A 19,788-nucleotide genomic window follows, 5' to 3' on the forward strand; every position below is an offset into this window, starting at 1 on the left:
TATCTCCTGTCAACTTGAAGAATTTCTTCTCTTTCAAGGTTCTTTCTGGGCGCTTAACTGGACCATTCATAGCTGGGGCTACGCAGATGGGGTTGTTTTCATCTCTTGAACCGGGTAATGATGAAGGACATCTTGCTGTCAAAAATTCAAATATAGGCCAAAAAAGGGTATATTTCATTAAGTAGTTATTCATCAACATTTGTTGAGCATCTTCTATGAGTATCTCCTGTTAAATGTTGAAATAGAGAATAAAGCTCTCTAAGCAGCCCTTCCCAAACTATCATGAAAGACTTAAAAAAAAAATTTCCAATCCATCAGGGACTGATACTTTTGTAAAAATACAGTAAAAACGAATTACTAGGAAAATGACATAGAACAGAGGCCTACAAAATACAAGAACCATTTTGAAAATTAGATTCAATAGGCCTAAAATTAGTCTGCCCAACTGCTCTAAAAGTTTCTAAATGCTTATTCTCAATTTCTGTACTTATCTTGGACTAGAAACACAGTTTTAGTCAGTGGACCACCCGATGGGAGCACTGTTCCAGAGTGGTGGTTCTCAAAGTTTAATGTGCCAGGGGATGACCTGGAATTTTGTTAAAATGCAGTTTCTGGGGTGAGGCCTAAGATTCTGCATATCTGACAGTTCCAGGAGATGCCAGCGCTGCTGGTCTCCAGACCACACTGTAAGCAGAAGAATATAGAGACACGTAAATCAAGACGGAGAGAGAAAGGGAGTTAGACTATGACCTAAAACTTGTCAGCCTGTAAGAACCAAATGCTGAGGGATCACTGAAAAGAAAAACCTCCCTGAGGAATTCAGAGAAGGTGGCCCAGAGGCAGTGACATGTGACATCTGTTTTGAATGTTGAGTCAGAAAGAATTCTCTAGATGGACAAGGATAAGGACAAGAAAAAAGTCATTTTAGTAGAGGGAACAGCAATTCAAGAGACGGAGAGATGAAATGAGGGCTAGGAAGGCAGTTATAGTCAGATTACTAACTTTTCAATCTCATAAGGAATAAGATACCAACCCCTTAGCAGCGTGCCCACCACTCAGTTTAAGAAATAAGTGATTGCCAAGATAAAATCTGCTGTGTACCTCTGTGATGGTATCCCTTCTTTCCTTCAGAGAGCTAATCCTCTCCTAAATTTTGGAGTGTATCATCCTATGCATTTCTTCATTAAAAAATATGTCTCTAAGCAAGACATGCATTGTTTTGCATGATTAAAATGGTGTGTTAAAAAAACAAATGGTCGGGCTTCCCTGGTGGTGCAGTGGTTGAGAGTCCGCCTGCCGATGCAGGGAACGCGGGTTCGTGCCCCGGTCCGGGAAGATCCCACGTGCCGCGGAGCGGCTGGGCCCGTGAGCCATGGCCGCTGAGCCTGCGCGTCCGGAGACTGTGCTCCGCAACGGGAGAGGCCACAGCAGTGGGAAGCCCGCATACCACAAAAAGAAAAAACAACAACAACAAAACAAATGGTCATGAAGAACCTAGGGGCAGGATGGGAATGAAGACGCAGACGTAGAGAATGGACTTGAGGACACGGGGAGGGGGAAGGGTAAGCTGAGACAAAGTGAGAGAGTAGCACTGACATATATACACTACCAAATGTAAAACAGATAGCTAGTGGGAAGCAGCCGCATAGCACAGGGAGATCAGCTCGGTGCTTTGTGACCACCTAGAGGGGTGGTATAGGGAGGGTGGGAGGGAGGGAGATGCAAGAGGGATGAGATATGGGGATATATGTATAACTGATTCACTTTGTTATAAAGCAGAAACCAACACACCATTGTAAAGCAATTATACTCCAATAAAGATGTTAAAAAAATGTGTTAATTTTTCTGCAGTTTGCTTTTCAGCCATCTTTGTGTTTGTGAGTTTCATCCATGTAATATGAGTGGCTCTAGTCAGTTATTTAGAGGGTAGACTCCCTCAGGTTTGGTGACTGAATGGTGGGTGGGATTTAGGATTATTATGTTTTTAGAGAATGGTGATGCTATTAACTGAAATGAGAAGACAGAGTAAAGAAGTGAATTTGTGGGGCAGGCAAATAATTCTGCTTGGGGCATGTTTAATTTGAGATACCTGCAGGCATTCAGATACAGAGGGTGAGCAGTTGGAATCAGCACTTGGGGCTCAAAGGTAGAAACACTAGGAAGGAATCTAGAATACAGGGAAGAGTAGAAGCATTGAGAGATCTAAGGAGGGATGGATCACAAAGAGTGTTGGTGACGCACTGGTTAGTCTTGGGCTGGGAAGAAGGTGCAACAGCTGGTCAGAGACAAGATCCTGAATGGATAGATTCCTCTGAGCCAGTGAGGTGGCTAGGAGCCCACTGTTCTGATACAATTTGCTATTTGCAAAATTAGATATTAGTTAGAACTACTTGAATTACCCAAGACTGCCAAGATCCTGTTGATGTTCCTTCTCTTTGTGAAGCACAGCATCCTGTTCAGCAGCAGTGAGTGAAACAATGTGAGGAAGATCACCTAGACAGGAAAGTCAGAGAAGAAACTTAATGAGCAGATATTACAGGAACCAAGAAGGTGGCGCTGTTAGGTAAAGGTGAAGGTGGGTATGATTAATACATTTCAGTGACTTGGCCCTTTATTTTTATGGAAAACTGAGAATTAAGTAAATTCATAATTATTTTTGCATAACCATGAGGATGTGGTTGATATAATGTTAATCTTTGTATTTTTGCTTGTAGTCCTTAATCTGCTTGGCTAGGAAAGTTTAAACTATTAAATGATTTGTGATGATCTGTATAAGGTGTTCACTGACACCTGTTTTTGGAACAACTTTGATGTGCTAGACTGAAGAAGCAATATTTTTGAAAGTGCCAGTTTTGCTGAAGCAGGCATGGAATCTTAGAATTGAGTAAGACCTTAAGCCTCTGTTAGGGGAAACAAGTATCCCCCGCTCCTTAAATTTCCTGGGAGGGGAGGAAAGTGCTCCAGTCCTCAGAGAACAAAGGACAAGAGTAGTATTTCCGGCCCGTTGCCACACACCCCTATTGTGATGTGGCAATTCCAGGTGTGTCTGCTCTGCAGACCTAAAGTCGCCCTCTAGTGGATTGTCTCAAGCATTACATCTGAGGGGAAATTACTAAAAAGTACACTTGGCCATGAGTTCAACCAAACTGCACTTTAGCAATACCGATAGCTAAGCTAACACACTGGTTTCCATCTCCTGTTCCTCTTTTTATACTTTCCAACTTTTAAAAACTTATATACATTTATTATAAAAATTTTCAAAAACAGAGATATTTAAGAAACTTAAAAAATTTGGAATACATCCATTAATCATTTTTGTCTTAATATATCTGGACCAGTTTTCCACATCCTTACATTTTCTATAACATTTTAAATGGCTGCTCAGTATCCCATTACACAGATATGGCTGTCTTATATTAAGCAATATCCTATTTTTGAACATTTAAATTGTTGCCATTTTATTATTATAAACCACTCTGAATTTTCTCAGAATAGATCCTTAGAAATGAAACTTACTCAGCAAAGGGATGCAGAATTTGAAGGCTTTTACTGTATACTGCCAGATTTTCCTCAACCAGCATTAAGTGCCCATTTTCCCTGGTATCACTGTGTATTATCATTTGTTTTCCTTTGCCATTTTTAAAAGCAAAATTGAATCTTACTGTTCTAAGTTATTTGACCAGTGAAGAGGAACTTTTTACAGTTTTTAGCCATTGTAATACAAAGGTTTTTAGCTTTAAAAAATGTATTTACACACATTAAAAAAACACTCTTTTTGGTGTATAATTCTACGTGTTGACAAATACACAGAGTATCCACCACTATAATCAAGATACGTTACAGTTTCATCACCCCCAAAAATTCCCTGATGCTGCCCCTTTGTGATCAGCCCTTTTTACTACCTCCATCTCTGGGAACCACTGAAAGATTCTTCATCCATGTAGGTTTTGCTTTTTGCAGAATGTCATATAAATGGAATCATAAAGTATGCTTTTGGAACTGGCTTCTTTCACTTACAATAATACATCTGAGATTCATCCATGTCACTACATGTACCAGTAGTTTGTTCTTTTTCATTGCTGAGTAGTCTACTGTATGGATGTACCACAGCTTATCCATTCACCAGCTGATGGGCATTTGGGTTGGTTCCATCCTTGGCAATTATTATAATTATAATTATTATTATTGGCCACACCATGTGGCATGTGGGATCTTAGTTCCCTGACCAGGGATCAAACCCGTACCCCCTGCAGTGGAAGCGCAGAGTCTTAACCACTGGACTGCCAGGGAAGTCCCATCCTTGGCAATTATGAATAAAGGTGCTACAAATATTCACACAATTCTGTGTGAACATAAGTTTTTATTTCTACTTAATTATTTACTTATTTATTTTTGGCTGTGTTGGGTCTTTGTTGAGGCACGTGGGCTTCTCTCTAGTTGTGGCGTGAGGGTTTTCTCTTCTCTAGTTGTGGTGCGCAGGCTACAGGGCACATGAACTCTGTAATTTGCAGCACGCAGCCTCTCTCATTGAGGCGCACGAGCTCAGTAGTTGTGGCACATGGGCTTAGCTGCCCTGCGGCATGTGGGAATCTTAGTTCCCTGACCAAGGACTGAACCCGCGTCCCCTGCATTAGAAGGCAGATTCTTTACCACTGGACCACCAGGGAAGTCCCGGTTTTTATTTCTTTTGGGTAAACACCTGGGAGTGCAATTACTAAGTTATATGGTAACTGTATAACTCTGTATGAAACTGGTAAACTGCTTTCCAAAGTGGCTATGCCATTTTTTCATTTCTACCACCAATGAATGAGAGTTTCCAGTTACTCTGCGTCCTCACCAGCATTTAGTATTATCGATATTTTAGTCATTCTACTTCAGACAATACTGCAAAGCTACAGTAATCAAAACAGCATGGTATTGGCACAAAAACAGACATATGGCTTAATAGAACAGAATAGAGAGCACAGAAATAAACCCACACACCTATGGTCGATTAATCTCTCACAAAGGTGGCAAGAATATCCAATGGAGAAAAGACAGTCTCTTCAGCAAGTGGTGCTGGGAAAGTTGGATTGTAGCATGTAAATCAGTGAGTTAGAACACACCCTCACACAAAAATAAGCTCAAAATGGCTTAAAGACTTAAAAATAAAACATGACACCATACAACTCCTAGAAGAGAACATAGACAAAACATTCTCTGACATCAATCATACCAATGTTTTCTTAGGTCACTCTCCCAAGGAAACAGAAATAAAAGCAAAAAAACCCAAAAAACAAATGGGACTTAATCAAACTTATACGCTTTTGCACAGCAAAGGAAACCATAAATCAAATGAAAAGACGATCTACGGATTGGGAGAAAATATTTGCAAATGATACAACTGACAAGGGCTTAATTTCCAAAATACACAAGCAGCTCATACAACTCAATAACAAAAAAACAAACAATGCAATCAAAAACTGGGCAGAAGACCTTAATAGACATTTCTCCAAAAAGACATACAGATGGCCAACAGGCACATGAAAAGATGCTCATCACTGTTAATTATTAGAGAAATACAAATCAAAACTACAATGAGGTATCACCTCACACTGCTCAGAATGGCCATCATTAAAAAGTCTACAAATAACAAATGCTCTAGAGGGTGTGGAGAAAAGGGAAGCCTCCTACCCTTGGTGGGAATGTAAATTGGTGCAGCCACTATGGAAAACAGTATGGAGGTTCCTCAAAAAACTAAAAATAGAGTTGCCATATGATCCAGCAATCCCACTCCTAAGCATATATCCGGACAAAACTGTAATTTGAAAAGATACATGCACCCCTATGTCATAGGGGTGTCACTATTTACAACAGCCAAGAAATGGAAACAACCTAAATGTCCATCAACAGATGAATGGATAAAGAAGATGTGGTACATATATACCACGGAATGCTACTTAGCCATAAAAAAGAATGAATGCCATTTGCAGCAACATGGAAGGACCTACAGATTATGATACTAAGTGAAGTAAATAAGAAAGAGAAAGACAAATACCATTATATCACTTATATGTGGAATCTAAAAAATAATACAAATGAACTTATCTGCAAAATGTAAACAGACTCAGACAGAAAACAAACTTATGGTTACCAAAGGGGAAAGGAGGTGGGGAAGGGATAAATTAGGACTTTGGGATTAGTAGATACAAACTACTATATAAAAAATAAACAATAAGGTCCTACTGTATAGCACAGGGATATTCAGTATTCCCTAATAAACCATAATGGAAAAGAATACGAATACTTATAACTCAATCGTTTGCTGTACACCAGAAACTAACACAACATTGTAAATCAACTACATTTCAATAAAAAAGGTATCTTTCATACAGCAAAATGTTTAATTTTGATGAAGTCCAATTTACCTATTTTTTTCTTTCCTGGATTGTGTTTTTGGTAATGTATGTATATAAGAACTCTTTGCCTAGCCTAAGGTTTCGAAGATTTTCACCTATGTTTCCTTCTAAAAGGTTTGTAATTTTACCTTTGAGTATATGATCCACTGAGTTACTATTTTTTTAAATATTTATTTTGTTTATTCATTTGTTTGGCTGCACCAGGTCTTAGTTGTGGCACACGGGATATTTAATTGCAGCATGTGGGCTTCGTAGCTGCGGCATGTGAACTCTTAGTTGCAGCATGTGGGATCTAGTTCCCCGACCAGGGATCGAACCCAGGCCCCCTGCATTGGGAGTGTGGAATCTTAACCACTGGACCACCAGGGAAGTCCCCATTGAGTCATTTTTATCTGACATTTTATTATTAAATTTAAAAAACATACATAAAAATTGGAAAATACAAAAGTTAACTTTTCACCGTATTTGTTTTGCTTCTTTTTCTGAAGCACTTGAAAATAACAGACATGACATTTCACACCTAATTAAAGGTAATTCTCACTTTACATGGTAGTGTGGGATCATACAAATGACCTAGCAAGCTGAAACTGTGCAAAGTGATCTTAATCATCAGTGGGGAAAAATTATGATCATTCTGTGACATTTAAAGATTTGTGTCAAAACATTAAAATCTCTTATTGTTCGTTATAAAGGTATAAGGAAAAATTTAGAAGTAGTAAAACTAATATGTAATTTAAAATATTAGAAACGTTGAGAATTAAAGTTACTTCTTTGTAGAAAGTTTATCAAGAATAATTTGAACAGTGCTGGCCTTCCTCTTGTATAACTTAGGATACGGGGAGAGCATTTTGTCTGTGCCTTTGGTGAACTGTCATACTGTTTTAAGTTGGCATTGGCTTCCAGCATCTTATCCTTTATGCTTTCAATGCTGTGATATATCTCCGAGAGTCACTTTAATGTTAGTTTTTTGCCAGTGTTACTTCCTTTGGGACACCATCATCCTTTTCTTCATAACCAATTTCTACATTTATGTTGGTAAGTTTGACTTTACTAAGTTCACCTGGCTGCGTATCTACAGTTTCCTGAACACAGGCCACCTTCCCATGGTCAGCGGCTTCTTGTATAACTCCATTTACATTCTATTCAAATTTCACTTTCAGTGTTATTTTGTTAATTTGCTGCATTTTCATCTCTGTTGGCCAAGGTCCTCTTTCAATTATCCATTTCATGGTAAATGTCACAGAGTTTATGACTGGGAGACAAAGAAATAACACAACTACACAATTTGCTGTCTGTACATAAACAGGATCACAGGTGACCAATCACCCAGACTTTGAGAAGTGACACGATTGATCACTGATCATGATGTGCACCTGTTAATTTATGTAGTGAATTATGGCCATTAGAGATGGGCTGCTTCCCGTCTGGGCTCAGGATGGGGAAGGCTCTGGCTGCGTCCCTTAGGAACAGAAGTTGAAGGAATAATCTCATAGCCAACAGCTGAGAGACAGGTTTAGGAAGATTACAGGTGATAAAGAAAGCCTGGTGCTATGCATTACCTGGATGGCCCTTGCTCTGTGGGAAGAATATGCATTTCCAGCAGTTCCTGGAGTTCTTGCAGTTGGCTGACTGCATCTAGGAAGTCACAAGGCTGATGGGCCTGGGCGGGACCCAGTGTGCCTAAGTGAGATTGAAGCCTCCGCAGAACTCTGAGCAGGTAACTGTGGAAATGATGGTGGTTTTCAGGAACCACTGAAAGTACATTCCAGGTTGACACTTGGACAAGTAGAAGATTTCAATAAATAGTAATATGGGCTAAAGGGCTAGAAGCAGTTGGTACTTTATGCAATCACTCACAGTTTATATACCATGATAACTGAGATTTTTTTTTTTTTTTTTTTTGCTATACAGTAGGTTCTTGTTGGTTATCCATTTAATTAATTATTTTTATTTTTATTTTTATTTTTGGCCGCATTGGGTCTTCATCGCTGCATGCAGGTTTCTCTAGTTGTCGCGATCAGGGGCTACTCTTCGTTGCGGTGTGCGGTCTTCTCATTGCAGTGGCTTCTCTTGTTGCAGAGCTCTGGCTCTAGGTCGTGGGCTCAGTAGTTGTGGCTTGTTGGCCCTAGAGTGCAGGCTCAGTAGTTGTGGCACGAGAGCTTAGTTGCTCGGTGGCATGTGGGATCTTCCCGAACTGGGATCGAACCCGTGTCCCCTGCACTGGCAGGCGGATTCTTAACCACTGTACCACCAGGGAAGTCCTGGTAACTGAGATTTGAACTGTGTTGCTGGGAAACTGGTGTTTTTCAACTGAACCAGAGTAAATGAAATTCATGTACAAACAAACAGTGGAAGGCAAGGGCTTCCTGTTTTCAAGCATGTGTCTCCTAAAAATCAGGCTATTTTCATATAATTATCACACTTAAGGAAATGATCAATAATTTCCTAGTATACTATCTGACCCATATTAAAAATGGCTCATTTATTCAAAGGATCTAGAACAGCGCTCACCCATTAATTTTTCTCTCGTGATATTGACTTTTCAGAGGAACTAGGTTTGCATTCATAGTGATACTACTTGAAGTGTGACCCACAGATCAGCAGCAGCATCACCTAGGAAACTGTTAGGAATGCAGAATCTTGGGCCCTGTTCCAGAACTACTGTCCTCCATTTCAGTGTGTCTTTTTTTTTTTTTTTTTTTGCGGTACTCGGGCCTCTCGCTGTTGCGGCCTCTCCCGTTGTGGAGCACAGGCTCCGGACGCACAGGCTCAGCGGCCATGGCTCACGGGCCCAGCCGCTCCGCAGCATGTGGGATCCTCCCAGACCGGGGCACGAACCTGTGTCCCCTGCATCGGCAGGCGGACTCTCAACCATTGCGCCACCATGGAAGCCCTCAGTGTGTCTTTTTAAGTTAACTATGCCTGGAACTAGTTGAGGCCTGTCAATAAATTCAGTATTTCTTTGCAACAGTGGAATTTTTTCATCTGTTTTATTATTACCACTCATCTTAACTGCATGTTAAGTCCCCTGGATCTACTGTTTAAGTCTCTTTTTCTTTATACTTTCAATATTTTTATATACATGTCTTATGTTTTGCATTTTAGTTTGATCTTCCTGATCCATTAATTTGAGTCTCAATAATGACATCTTTTTTTATACATATATATATTTTTCTTATTATTTTGGCTGCATCAGATCTTAATGTGGGATCTTCGTTGAGGCATGTGGGATCTTTCATTTGCAGCGCAGGCTCTTTGTTGTGGCCCTTGGGCTTCTTTCTAGTTGTGGAGTGCAGATTTTCTCTCTCTAGTTGTGGCCAATGGGATCCAGAGTGCATGGGCTCTGTAGTTTGCAGCACACAGGCTCTCTAGTTGAGGTGCGCAGCCTCAGTAGTTGTGGCATGCGGGCTTAGTTGCCCCATGCGTGGCATGTGGGATCTTAGTTCCCCAGTAAGGGATTGAACCCATGTTCCCTGCATTGGAAGGCAGATTCTTTACCACTGGACCATCAGGGAAGTCCCCAATAATGACATCTTCAATTCAACTTCTGAATTTTTAAAATCTGTAAATGTTTTTCATTTCCTAAAAGCCTTTGTCTGTGTGTCTGATGTAATGGAATCTCCTTAAGAGCTCTTGCTATTTTTTGGTTTGTCTCTTCCAGCAGTTCTTTTTATTTAAGGTGTACCTACTCCTTGTACTCTGTTCCTCTTCTAGGATCAGTGGGTCTCAAATGGGGCTGCACAATGGAATCACCTGGGAAGCTTTTGACATGTTGGGCCTTGGATCCCATCTCCAGGGATTACACTTTGATTGGTCTGGAGAGAGGCCTGGGCACCAAGAGTTTTAAAAGTTCCCCAAGTGTGCTTGTAGGTTCTTAAAGCAGAAGTAATCCTGTCACCAAAATCCAGAATGTTGGAAACTCTGTAGGACAAACAACTTGGTTTCTTCAATACATATATTGTAAGAAAAATAGCAGGAATAGAGAGTGACAGAAAGAGAAAGAAGGAGGGAGAATCTATAGATTAAATATTAAAAATACTTGAGACAAACTCATTGCAACACATGGACCTTATTTAGATTTGAACAAAACAACTATAAATACTTATAAGACAACTGGGAAAATGTGAACAGACTGGATTTTAAAAATTAGTAAAATACACATAACAAAAAACTTACCATCTTTTTAAATAATTAATTAATTAATTAATTTTTCACTGTGTTGGGTCTTCATTGCTGTGCGTGGGCTTTCTCTAGTTGCAGTGAGTGGGGGCTACTCTTCATTGTGGTGTGCAGGCTTCTCATTGCTGTGGCTTCTCTTGTTGTGGAGCACGGGCTCTAGGTGTGCGGGCTTCAGTAGTTGTGGCACAGGGGCTCAGTAGTTGTGGCTCGTGGGCTCTAAAGCACAGGCTCAGTAGTTGTGGCGCAGGGCTTACTTGCTCCGCGACATGTAGGATCTTCCCGGACCAGGGCTCGAACTCGTGTCCCCTGCATTGGCAGGCGGATTCTTAACCACTGTTCCACCAGGGAAGGGAAGATTTTTAAAAGGTAAATTTTCTGTTTTTTTTTTTTTTTTTAATGTAGTTTAGTGTTGGTTTTTCACTTGTCCCTCTTAACTTCCCAATCCTTTTTTGCTAAACTTCTACTAGTCCATCAGTTCTAGTTAGTTTTTTCTGTGACTACTGCACACATACCCCTAACAAATTTCACTCTGCCAATTTCCGTTTTGTTTTTTTGTTTTTGTCAAGTTGTAAGAATCATTAGACACCCTGGACTGACACCCACAGACCTCGGTTTCCCAAGCTTCCTGCAACTACAATGTTTCCTCCCATGCCAGTGTCACTGTTTCTCACGTACCTTTACTGGTGATGAAGATGTTCTGAAGCAGCCAGTGTCACTGTTTCTCACGTACCTTTACTGGTGATGAAGATGTTCTGAAGCAATGATAATATCGAAATAATCCAGCTGGTGGCTTGGTCTTTGTTCAGTTCCAGGTTATAAAGTGCTGCAAAAAAGGCTGAGGCCAGGCTAGTGACACCAGAAGGAGCCAGCAGAAGTAAGTCAACCATCTGAGCTGGCCATTAGAGATGGGCTGCTTCCCGTCTGGGCTCAGGATGGGGAAGGCTCTGGCTGCGTCCCTTAGGAACAGAAGTTGAAGGAATAATCTCATAGCCAACAGCTGAGAGACAGGTTTAGGAAGATTACAGGTGATAAAGAAAGCCTGGTGCTATGCATTACCTGGATGGCCCTTGCTCTGTGGGAAGAATATGCATTTCCAGCAGTTCCTGGAGTTCTTGCAGTTGGCTGACTGCATCTAGGAAGTCACAAGGCTGATGGGCCTGGGCGGGACCCAGCGTGCCTAAGTGAGATTGAAGCTTCCGCAGAACTCTGAGCAGGTAACTGTGGAAATGATGGTGGTTTTCAGGAACCACTGAAAGTACATTCCAGGTTGACACTTGGACAAGTGGAAGATTTCAATAAATAGTAATTCCTGGTAGAAATTAGCAACTCATTAACTGATGATGAGGTTAAATTTTCCCAGTCACTGGAGACTGGACCCAACACCTGCAGAGTTATTGTCTTCTCTGAGCACGCTGGTGAATTCACAGCAACTTGTACAATTCTATACTTTGATACAGAATCGAAAAACTTGTAAAGTTAATTGCACTTTTTCATCAGAACTGCAGTACATGTAAACTCTAAGTGCTCAGAAGGCCCAAACTATATTCAAGAATCCATAAATCGCATAATCTCATCATTCCATAGAAGAAAAAGAAGGACAAGTTTCAATAGCCCCCGACAAAGTAGATGAAATATGGGGGTCTGAGGCAGAAGACATTTTTTGTGGGTTTTCCTTAATCCTTTACTTTGTAAGACCAGATATATTGTCTAAGAAGCCATCAGAGGGATCTAAGCTATCAGCTCCATACTGGAAGTTTAAGGAAATTAAAACAAGCAGAAGGTCATACCATGCCTGTTGGTTATGCTGAGAGGTAAGAACGAATACGAAAGTAAGAGAGTGGGAGGCTGATAAAAGATTAGATATGGAAACTTAATGAACTTTACCATTTGCCCAGTAGGGTTCTGCCCGCTGGTGACGGCCTTGACCCTCTAAGTAACAACAGACGAGGCTGGATAAGAGCTTCACCAGCTGGTTAATGTTGTAAGAAAAGAAAGAACTCCATGAAGACTGTTCGCACTCAGAGTAGGTACGTATTTCTTCTGAGTAGGAATCCCACAGTTTCCTTTAATTCCTGAATGTAGAACCAAGATGAGAAAAGTTAGTTTTACATTAAACCCAGGACCGGTAGCAATTACAGATGGTAAGAAGGCTGTTTCTTCTGGGCATATGCTTAGTGTAAAGAACCTCAGTTTTTCACTTTCTCTCCTTTTTCAGAAAGAAGTCACCTTACAGTAGCTTCAGAACTAGTTTTATGAGAGAATCTAGGATGAAAGAAGAAGAGACCGTTTGATCAAACGTTGAAAACTAAAACACCTCCAGAGTAGTACATTCTGCACACACATCAGTGCTCACATCACTCCATAATGAAGAGAAAAAAACCAGAGGCACAGTGATGACTCGGGGGACAGGAATTAGAGAAAAACTATTAAGTTTAACAGGACCTCAGGAGCCTTGCAGGAGATCCTTTCTACTGACTTCTTCCACTACATGGGGGAGGGAGCATGACGTTTACCTGTAAAATTTGATACCAAGCTTACCTCATCTATCTCTGTGAGAGAGACAGAGGCTCAAAAGAAGCATCTGAGAGGCAGGAGGCCTGGATGGGAGGAAAGAGAGGTAGAGGTTCCTGTGGTTGAATCAACAGGAAAAGCCGCCCAATCCCAAGACTGATGGGGAAAAGGATGACAGCAGTTGGGATGCTGACGAGCAGTTCAGACCAGGTCACAGCAAATGGGCCCTGAAAGAAAAGCAGGACGTACAGCCCTCATCCTCAACAGTTAAAATCATCTCCAAGGCATTCCTCTCCCAGGTTTAAGTATTTATTTAGCAATTTAACTATGATTATCTAAGGATAACAAGTTATCATGGCAGTAAAGATCCTGATCATGTGTTAATAAAAGAGATCTGTGGGAAAATGTGTAATGTTAGAATAAATGATTATTCTCCTTTAAGAGTGGAATTAAATGAGTATATTCTAATGTGAGGGCAGCAGAGGAAAAATGAAGGCACATACTCATTTTGTTTCTAACTTTGGAAGGAAGGAGAGTGGAGTAATCAAAGGACTACGTGCCACAAACAGCACACATCAGGGCTCACCCACAGCGTGCTCATGTCTCTTGGTGGTGGTGCCGTTCATCTTTTAGAACGTGACATAGGTGACCATGTTGCAGAGAAGGAGGGTCATGCAGCAGGTGAGCCGCTGGACTCTTGTAAACTGGGTCCAGGGATGTCAAGTTGTGACTGAGAGCCACAGACAATCCTGGGTGAGATTTTCTACAATCATGGAGGAGAACAGGTGTCTAACAAGATAAATTAGAACAGGAAAGGCAGGAGATTTCATTCTGAAAGTGCCCTAGTCTAGAATGTGGTTTGCCTGGCAGCTAGCTGCACAGCAACAACTCGGCCACTGTTCAGCACCTCCGTGAAGAAGCTTTCAGGCGACTTGATGATACGATTTTTTTGTTATTTTGGGGTAAAAGGTTTTTGAAGATAAGGGTAATTTTATTGCATGAGATTTTAAAAACAAAGCTTGTTTTAGCTTTATCAGAGTTTCGATAAATCTTTTACTCTTAGAAAGTTTGCATTAAGCTTCCAGTCAAGATAGTTTGGTAAATTCATACTTGGAGCACCTTCTCTACTCCAAAAGGAACTATAAATAGGATATAAAAAGAAAGAACCCAAAACACTGGCTGGGCTTAAAAACACAATAAAAGTCTCTGAGAAAGAGGACTGGAATGAGAAACAAGATGGTAGGTGGGGAAGAAGCCACAGGATTCTGCGCTCCAGGTCTGGAAGAAGGCATACACAGGTCAAAGTCGGATTCCCATAGAGTAACTGGAACTGAAAGTGATTCATGGAGTGGGGAAAGGGAGAGTAAAGCCAACTTCACTGCCTGAAGCCAGGGTTGAGGCTGGAGCTCGTGGAAGAATTCTGCAGAACAGAAAACTGCCACAGGGCCACACATTTATAAGTAGGGAGGTGGGTGAGAGTGGACAGTCCCACGGCCAGGAACTGAGCCAAGAGATCCACTGGCTCATGACAAGACGTGCAACAGATCTGGTTTCTTTAATTTCATGGAGGAACAGGAGCTCCAAAATGGTATAACAGAATAAGACCTAGTTCTAGATTAGTGATGTGAAGGGTTGGATGAAAACATCAAAAAAGTACGAGTCAGGGATGTGTGGAGAAAAGAGAGAGAGAGGTTGAGATTTAAAAATGAAACCAACCTACACCCCCAAATTCCTAAACACATGAAGAAATCTAATGCTAAGAAAGGCAGCCAACACAGTCAGTAATTCAGGCCAGAAGAAATTAATTTCATGGGACAGTCTGACAAAGACTTTAAGTATTTCAGGTTGCTCAAAGATACAAGGAATAATGTTCACTTTAAAATAATAAAAAATTATGAAAAACAGGAATAAATTAGAACTCTTGACACTGAAAAATATGGTCCTCAAACAAAAAAATTAGGAGAAAGGGACCTGGTTAAAGAGAAAATTAGTGAACCAAAAGGTAGTATGAAGGAATTCACCCAGAACACATCACAGAGAGACAAAAAAGATATGCACGCAAGAGCGGCTTAAAAACGTGGAGGATAGTTTCAGAGGCTCCAGCATAGAGTAAAGCAATGCCAGAGGAGCAATATTTTCAGAAGTAACATCTGAGAATTTCTGCGACTTTAAGACATGATTCTGTATATCAACACTACATTTTATGTTATGTGTATTTTACCACAACAAAAAAAATTTTAAGTACATTCTGAGTACTAAACAGTATAAACAGTGAATCTACAGTGAAAAGAATTATGGTAAAATTTGGAACATCAAGGATAAAGAGAAAATATTAAAAAGAGAAAAGACAACATACTTTAGAAGAATAACAGTTAGACTGACAGAACAGAGGCAGTGTTGGAAGGCAATTCTCTATGAATGCTTCCCATTTAGGCATTAATGAAAACTTTGCTCCTGGACTGTCTTTTCAAGTATCTTTGTATAAGCAGACAGCCCTGAAAACAGACAGTCAGGAACTCTCTTGGGAGCCAACTTATTTGCATTTCCAGATTGTAAAGATAGAGACATCCTACTCCCCAGAGACATTCTAGGGTCATAAAGATAGAAATGCCCTCTTCTCACCCCTTGAGAGATTTCTCTACATTCCAGGCTAATGAAGATAATGTCTCATTCTACAGGGAAGGATAGGCAGGTTTTCTGGCAGCTGGTATATCAGATCAGAGTCTCCTAACCTTGAGGTTCCTCTTTTGTGATGCACCTCCATTGCATGTGCAGCTAACACCTGGCTCTCATTACATCACCCTGTTGAATCTGGGAACTGACACAAAATATTGCTCTGGTTGCTACTACTGCTGTAAGTAGTAAATTGTCTAAATCCATTTGGGTCAGTGGAAACGGTGGAGTAAAGACCTCTGAAAATTCCTCCATAAAAGCAATGATAAAACTTCTCTTAAAAAGCCAGAATCAGGGCTTCCCTGGTGGCGCAGTGGTTGAGAGTCCGCCTGCCGATCCAGGGGACGCGGGTTCGTGCCCCGGTCTGGGAAGATCCCACATGCCGCGGAGCGGCTGAGCCTGCGCGTCCGGAGCCTGTGCTCCGCAACGAGAGAGGCCATAACAGTGAGGCCCGGGTACCGCAAACAAACAAAAAAGCCAGAATCAAAATTTTCAGAACTCAGGTAAATAACCAAAGGTTTGTATTAACCTGGGAGTGTTTATGCAAGAAAAATGGCTGCATATTAGTAAGAACAGTGAATTTTGTGGCATTTTAAATTGCCCTATTTTCCCAGCTCCCTTTCTCTAGCTCCATGGTAACCTTAAAACCAACAGCCTTTGATCACAGTGAAAACCAGCAGCCTGGCAGTCACTAGAGGGAGGAGAATGGGGTTGGAGCTCCTTAAAAGCTTCCTTCCCCAGAGAATTGGCATTGTTTGATTTGTCTGATAGTTCCTTGGAAAACTCCACTTGCAAGGCTGTCCTTATATGATGTGACTGGAGGCTCATCCAGTGAAAAAGGTTTTTTCCCTGAGGGCACTGTCAAAAATATTCAGAGGCGACCTGTTTACCTTCACAGCTGCCTGATATGGGAGGCAAACGACAGGCTAACCAAAAAGCTTAAATGGAAAAGCTGGAAAATGAGAAGTCCACAGGAGTTTTGAAAAGCTCTGACACAGTCATACACATGCCCAGGGCTGTATGCATGCTCGGGAAATACCTGAGAAGGCCCTACGCTTTCACCCCTGGGTGACCCTGAAGCTCTCAGCAAGCAGGAAGTGAAGGCTGAGGCAGAGCTGTCAGTTGCCTTGCTGAGTGCTAAAGGCACGGCACAACATGCATGCAAAACCCCTCAGCAAAGACTGGGAGACTGACTGGTTCAGGCATTTAAAGAAGTCTCTGTCTAGTTATTAGCTGACCACTAAGCTAACTGAGCAGAAACTTCAGTTTTCACACATGACAAAGAATACAGACGTTACAGAATTAGTTAGAAACAGACACTAGACAACAACAAACACTAAGAACAACAAATACTGGGGGAGAGGAAGGAAATCTCATCTTCAGAGTTGCCACATTCTATTATTTAAAATGTCCAGTTTTCAACAGAAGATCACAAGACATGAAAAGGAACAAGTATCTCTCTCTCTCTCACACCCCCCCGCCACACAAGTCAATAGATTATTGTTGAGGAAGCCAAGACACTCGGTTTACTAAAGATTTCAAATCAGCTATTTTAAATATCTTCAAAGAACTATAAAGGAAATCATATCAAAGAACTAAAACAAAGTCAATGAGAATGCTGTCTTGCTAAACAGAGAGCATCAGTGAAGATACAGAAATTATTTTTAAAAAGAACCAAATAGAAAGTCTGCAGCTGGAAAAATAAAAAGACTGCAGCTGAAAAATACAGTAAGTGAAATGAAAAGTTCACTAGGGGCTCAGCAGCAGATGTGAGCAGGCAGGAGAAAGAATCAGCAGACTTGAAGAGAGATCAATTGAAATTATCCCGTCTGAGGAACAGAAAGAAAAAGGAGTGAAGAAAATGAACAGAGCCTCAGAGACATGTAGCGCACCATAATTTCTCAAGAGTACCTAAAGGAAAAGAGCTCCTTCTCTGAGACCGGTATGAAGCTCCAGTCACGCTCTCACTCTCCAAGGTCCATGGCCAGCCAACAATTGCACAGGAAATGCCATTTCCTTTTACCTGCCATGTCAGTGACAATTTACATACCTATAGTAAAAAAAAGACAATCATGTTAGGGAGGTGGGCATGAATCAGTTGCTGTAATAAGAAGTAATCTTAGGGAAACAACCTAATTGTCCACTGATGGCTGAATGGATAAAGAAAATGTGGTATGTGTACAAATGGAATCTCATTCAGCCATAAAAAAGAATGACATTTCGCCATTTGTGACAACGTGAATAGAGGGCATTATGCTAAGTGAAATAAGTCAAATAGAGAAAGACAAATAAATACTGTATGATCTCACTTAGATGTAGAATGTAAAAACAAAGCAAAACACAAACGAAAAACCAAAACCAGGGATATCCCTGGTGGTCCAGTGGGTAAGATGCAGGGGGCCCAGGTTCAATCCTTGGTCGGGGAACTAGATCCCATGTGCTGCAACTAAGAAGTCTGCATACCGCAACTAAGAACCAGTGCAGCCAAAAATAAATAAATAAACAACACACCAGAGTTCATCAAATAGGTTTAAAGAAAAAAAACAACACCAGAACGGAGTTCATAGATACAGAGAACAGATTAGTGGTTGTCAGAGGTAGGGGGTGGAGGGCTGGGTGAACCAGGGGAAGGAAGTCAAAAAGTACAAACTTCCAGTTATAAAATTATCAAGTCATGGGGATGTAGTGTACAGCATGGTGACTATAGTTAATAATATTGTGTTGCATATTTGAAAATTGCTACAAGAGTAGATCTTAAGAGCTTTCAGCACAAGAAAAACAAAATTCTGTTAACTATGTATGGTGACGGTTGTTAACTAGACTTACGGTGGTGGTGATTTCACGATATATACAAACCTCGAATTATTATGTTGTAGACCTGAAACTAATGCAAAGTTGTATGTCAATTATACTGCAATAAAAATTAATTTAAAAAAGAAGTAATTTTTCACTGACAGTGAGTGTCCAAGTAAATGGATTCTGTTTCATCATGGGGCAAGAATTAAAGAAAGAAACCAGAGCTGATCCCGTTTTTTCCTTCCCAACCTCTAAGGGAGTTCATGTACCAAACACTAGAAAGCAGACTTCCATAATCTCGGAATAGTTCAGTGTGTGTTTGTATTCTATAAGTTTTCTTGTTCCACATGTGACAGTGCCCTGCCACCTCTGTAAGCATCCTATCTGCCTCTACCTTTAATTACCAGGGTCTGAGGGGGTGTCTTTGGGGGGTGAGGTGGGGAGTGGTCTTTAATGTTTATATTAATGACTTGTCCTATTTGGGTCTGTGGCTTGGTCTTGGCTTCAGAGCCACAGGCCCTGAAGTTGCATCCTCTTTCCAACCACAGTGTTTTACCATGTGTCTACCTTCTCCCCTAATTTCAATCATCAACGAACTTGTCCTCAGGGACCCTTAGTCGTTCAGCCTGTTTAACTTCATCTGTACCTAGTCAGCTAATCTCCTCCTTTACTGTAAGGATGCTACTTCCCCAAGAGTCTCTATGAAACCATTCAAATCTCTCTGGTCAAAAGTCTTGCTTAATTTAGTTGGAAATTATTTTCTGTGCAAGGAGTACAGATTGCTTTAAAGCTAAAATATTTCTGGGACTCTCTTCCTGAGGCAGTTTATAAAATCACAGGTGACTAAGTTGCATTTGAGTTAAACTTAGCTACTGCTACATGGTGGAGTCGAAGGATGTGCGCTCACTCCCTCTTGAGAGGAATCACAACTAACTGCTGAACAATCATCGACAGGAAGACACTGGAACTCACCAAAAAAGATACCCCACACCCAAAGACAAAGGAGAAGCCACAGTGAGACGGTAGGAGGGACGCGATAACAATAAAATCAAAACCCATAACTGCTGGGTGGGTGACTCACAGACTGGAGAACACTTATACCACAGAAGTCCACCCGCTGGAGTGAAGGTTCTGAGCCTCACGTCAGGCTTCCCAACCTGGGGGTCCGGCAACAGGAGGAGAAATTCCTAGAGTATCAGACTTTGAAAACTAGTGGGATTTAATTGCAGGA

General features: G+C 41.0%; 2 long non-coding RNA genes across 3 annotated transcripts; one reads left to right on the forward strand and one right to left on the reverse strand.

The window, feature by feature from the left end:
* Position 1: 1 nt before the first annotated feature.
* On the reverse strand, positions 2-17,809 carry LOC109550068 (uncharacterized). Its single transcript, XR_004523180.2, has 3 exons — positions 17,673-17,809; positions 10,575-12,649; positions 2-135 (listed from the first exon to the last, which is right to left on the reverse strand). It is a non-coding gene; the product is annotated as an uncharacterized lncRNA (long non-coding RNA).
* LOC109550066 (uncharacterized) lies at positions 12,271-17,679 on the forward strand. Of its 2 annotated transcripts, none has more exons than XR_002176446.3 (3): positions 12,271-12,388; positions 12,476-12,604; positions 12,793-17,679. It is a non-coding gene; the product is annotated as an uncharacterized lncRNA (long non-coding RNA). The 2 variants fall into 2 exon arrangements; XR_012328290.1 differs by having other exon boundaries at positions 12,278-12,388; positions 12,473-12,604.
* Positions 17,810-19,788: the final 1,979 nt, after the last annotated feature.

This window comes from Tursiops truncatus, chromosome 19, assembly GCF_011762595.2.
Source record: "Tursiops truncatus isolate mTurTru1 chromosome 19, mTurTru1.mat.Y, whole genome shotgun sequence".
In the NCBI taxonomy this organism is placed as follows: domain Eukaryota; kingdom Metazoa; phylum Chordata; class Mammalia; order Artiodactyla; family Delphinidae; genus Tursiops; species Tursiops truncatus.